The following is a 5,151-nucleotide window of genomic DNA, read 5'->3' as shown; positions in this document are numbered from 1 at the left end:
CCATATACCAAGAACGAATCTTTAGTTCTTCTTAAGTACTTAAATATTGTCTTGGCAACTGCCCAATGATCCATGCCCGGATCTAACTAGTATCTGTTAGTGACACTCAGAGTGTATGATACATCAAGCCTCGAATATAGCATAGCATACATGTTTGATCCTATAGCTAACGCATATGAGATCTGGCTCATGTAAATCCTCTCGTCTTGTGTGCATAGATACATAGACTTCGAAAGGTGAAATACTCAACCGTTTTAGCACTTTATCGATATATATAGACTAGGAAAAATCAAACAATTTTTTTGATCTATCTCTATATACCTTAATGCTAAGGATATAGGTTGCTTCTCCACACCTTTCATGGATAATATTTTTGACAACTAACCTTTAACAGACTACAGAATTGGCACATCGTTTCTTATAAGTAATATATCATTGACATATAATATTAGAAATACGGTCACACTCTCACTAACCTTCATATACACGCAGGGTTCATCTGAATTTTATGAGAAATTAAACTCTTTGATTACCTCATCAAAATGAATATTCTAACTCCTCGATGTTTGCTTTAGTCCATAAATAAACCGTTGAAGCTTGCATACTTTATTTTTATCAACAGAAGTGAAACTTTCGGGTTATATCATATACACATCCTCAGACAGATTTTTATTAAGGAAATCCATTTTCAGATCCATTTGTCATATCTCATAATCATAATTAACCATTATGGCTAGGAGTATCCGAATGAATTTAAGCATAGCCATTGGTGAGAAGTCTCGTTATAGTCAATACCATATTTTTGACGATGAGTCTTTCACTACCAATCTTGCTTTGTGAGTAATCAAATTACCATCCATATTGATTTTTTCTTGAAAACCCAATTGCACCCTATAGGTGTTATCCCTTCGGGTGGGTCCACCAAGTTCCAAACTTGATTTTCATACATGGAATCCATTTTCAATTTCATGACTTTTAACCATAAGTATCTTTTCTGAACTTTTCAGAACTTCTTCATAATTAGTAGGTTCCTCATCCTCAATAAGCAATACATCTCTCAATTCACTTATGAGAAATCTATATCTCTCAAGAATTAGATGTGCCCTACTAGATCTATGAAATGACGGTGTAACCACAGGTTCAATCATTATCTCATCCATATGAGTAACAGGTTATGGGTCTATGTTAGGCGTCTCTTGTGTGTCTATTGGAGTTTCTTGAACTACCCTTAGCTCAACCTCACTCTCACTATTTTTTTGTAAGAGAAACTCTTTCTCTAGAAATATAGCATGCCTTGAAATAAACACCTTTTATTTCAAGGGATGATAGAATTGATAACCTCTAGTTTTCTTAGGGTATCCAATAAATAAACACTTATCAGACTTAGCATCAATTTTGTTTGATATAGTCCTCTTCACATAAGCAAAATAATTCATATCTTCAAATAAGATAAATGAGGCTTTTTACCATTTCATATCTCATATGAAATAGTAGAGACTGCCTTAGTCGGGACTCTGTTTAGCAAGTAAATAGTTGTCTCGAGTGCATAACTCCAAAAGAATTTGGGAAGACTTCATGATTCATCATTGACCTAACCATATCCAACAAGGTTCAGTTTTACCTTTCTGACACCCCATTATGCTGTGGTGTATAAGGTGGAGTCCATTGAGACAATATCTCATTGTCCCTGAGATAATCTTGAAACTCTTGGCTTAAGTATTCACCACCTTAATCGAATCGAAGTATTTTAATACTTTTACCAAGTTATTTCTCTACTTCATGTCTAAATTCTTTGAACTTTTCAAAGGCTTTAAACTTATATCTCAATAGATACACATACCCAAATCGTGAGTGATCATCGATGAAGGTGATGAAGTAACTATAACCTCCTCGTGCATGAGTTAACATGGGTCCACATACATCGGTATGTATAAGGCTCAAAGTGTCATTCTCTCATTCACCTTTTCCCTTAAAAGGTAACTTAGTCATCTTGCCTTTTAAGCATGAATCACATGTATCAAATGAATCTAATTCAAATGATTCCAAAATTTCATACTTGTGTAATTCGGACATGCGTTTCTTACTTATATGACCAAGGCGACAATGCCACATGTAGGATGTTAATCAATCATCTCTTTGAGCATGCTTGTTGCTCGGTTTGATATTGAATATATCATTGGATATATCTAATGGGTAGATATCATTGCATTCCAGTTCATAAAGAACATCATTCAAAATTATATAACAAGAATTGTTATTAAAAGTCAAATGGAAACCTTTGCTCCATTGCCAACTCACAAATTTGAATCTCTCTTGACTAGTCTTTTACTATTCCTTAACCACTATATGTCATTACATATATGTGAGTCACACCCAGTATCAATATCCAAGTGTCAGAGACAATAATATGACAATCAATAATGAAGATACTTGAAGGAGATGGGCATCAGATGTCTTCTTCTTCATAGACTCAAGATAAATCTTGTAGTTTCTTCGCCAATGTCCCATCTTGCCACAATGGTGACACAGTCCCTTTGGTGTCGGTTCTTCTTTCTTAGCCTTTTTCTTTCCCTTAGTTTGATCTTTTGACTTTCTCTTCTTAGAACCTTTCTTTGAAGTGTCAAACAACATCACAACTTTCTGTTCTTTCTTAATAGATGGCTCCACTATCTTAAGCATGTTGATCAACTCTGGAATTGTGGATTCAAGATGGTTCATCTGATAGTTCATCACAAACTGCGAATAGCTATCAGGCAAACTATGTAGAATTAAGTCAATACTTAACTCATGATCCATCATAAATCCAAGTGATCCCAACCGCTCAATGAAGTCATTCATCTTTAGTACAAACTGTACCACAGATGAACCCTCCTGCATCTTTGAGCGAAAGAGAAGCTTGGTGATCTCAAACCGTTTCGGATCTAACTTGCTCATCAAATAGCTCACTGAAGATGATAAATAATTGTATAAGCATCCATATGCTCATGTTGTTTTTGCAGTTCAGGGGCATTGAGGTTAGCATGATGTAACTAGCAAGCTCAAAATCAGTCGTATGTTTCTGATGGGCCAACATTTGGTCCGATATTGCATCATCAGGTAGTCTCGAGGAAAAGACTCTTCGAGAACATAGGCTATCTTCTCAACCTTGAGAATAATTCTCAGATTTTGAAGCTAGTCTAAAAAGTTCAGTCTAGTCAGTTTATTAGTGTCCAAAATTGAGTGCAAATTTAAAGAAGACATGCTGATTTTATTAACCATAGAAATACATAATTGAGCATATATATAGAGAGATGAATTTATTATTATGAATGCAAATAATTTACATACATAAATGGAGTCTCACTTGCTTATCAAATTCAAGAGCCCTCACTTTGAATTTGGAGATGGTAGGTTTTCTCCAAGTGGATTGATATCCACTATAGATAAGAATAACCTTGGAGAGAGTCCAACAAGTCATCCTGATTTCTAGTGGTAGGTATCAAGTATACTAATTATATATCACATATATATAACTATCACATTATGCTATCAACTAATTGATATTTGCATAAACATCGGTTGTTAACTCATTAACATATATACATCATATGTGTATTACCTAACTTCACCCCTATCCACATTAACCTTGGAGAGAGTCCAACAAGTTAATGCTTCAAGTTAAAGCTGATCCATTAATCGTGAGATCATATCTCAATGGTCTGAGCATGTCTAATTTTAAGTTGAGCTTGGAGAAAGTCCAACAACTCATGCTTAAAATTAAACTTTAAATTTTGATTTTAGACCATATTAATGAAAGGTGTAAGTTTTAAAATTTAAACAAGAAGGATTTCTTTATTTTATTTGATCTCATCATTTACATGCAACATAGAAAAATTATCTACATGCATCTACATGACATATCTATATAACATGCATTAATTATATTAATCATGCATATGACATGACATACATTTGGCACAAATCATGTCATCATTATCATAAATTAATTTCGGATACATATATTAAAGAATTCAATTTTATAAATTATAATTCTTTTATTAGATTAGAAAATAATTTTCAAATCTAATTATATATATATATATATATATATATATATATATATATATTAGGAAATAATTTTAAATCTAAAAATTTAAAATTTAATTAGAAATCAATTTTATAAATTAATTTTTCATAATCATATTAGAAAATAATTTCTAAAATTAATTTTCCTAACAAATTTAAAACTTTTCTAAATGTGGTAAATTTCTATATCGGATTAGGAAACAATTTTCTTATCCAAAAAATTCTAACATATCCAAAATATAATTTTTATAGACAACCCACAACACGCTAAACAAAGATTTACGATCTATGTTGAAACATATGGTGGCTCTGATATCACTGTTTGATTTTTAATGCAGGAGGATTTGAAGATTTTTATTATTAATTTTGATAATTTTTATTTTTAATAATTTTTAGAATTTTTCGTATTTAGAGTAATTTTAAAAAGTTTTATTTTTTTATTTTAGGATTTTTTAAATCCGTTTAGGATTTTTAGGATTGAGTCTGTTAAGAATTTTTCTTAAGATTTTACATTTGAAGTCCGTTTAGAATTTTTAGGATTTCGAGTCTGTTAAGAAAATTTTATTTTTATTAGGAATCTTTCTTTTCGAGTTTGTTAACAAATTTTCCTTTTTTTAAGAATCTTTCTTTTCGAGTTTATTAAGAAATTTTTTCTTTTTTTTAGGAATCTTTCTTAGAGTTTGGGTCTATATAAACATCTTATGAGTTGATGTTTAAAGAACAAGCAGTTTGGTTGATTAATAAAAATTTCTCTTTTTGGCAAAAATGCTAGAAGCGGTGCTGTCGCGCCCTTCTATCCATTTTTTTCAATTTCTAGAACTTATTCTCTCCCTAATTATCCTCCTTTCCGCCTCCAAAATAATCACTTTTCTGTCCGGCGTTAGTTGGTATCAGAGCATTACCCATAGAATAATCGCTATCCTGTCCAGCATCAATTGGTATCAGAGCATTGCCCGTAGGATAATCGCTATCCTGTCCAACGTCAGTTGATATCAGAGCGCATCAAATCTGATGGAAGGTCATCGTGGTCGTGATCATGGCGGTCGCGGTCACAATAATCAAATTCCGATGGAGGAAGCCTAATAC

Source organism: Curcuma longa, chromosome 9 (genome assembly GCF_044706935.1).
Source record: "Curcuma longa cultivar G26 ecotype Majalengka, Jawa Barat chromosome 9, ITB_CL_G26_1.1, whole genome shotgun sequence".
Taxonomy (NCBI): Eukaryota; Viridiplantae; Streptophyta; class Magnoliopsida; order Zingiberales; family Zingiberaceae; genus Curcuma; species Curcuma longa.
Note: the sequence above shows the minus strand (reverse complement) of the source record.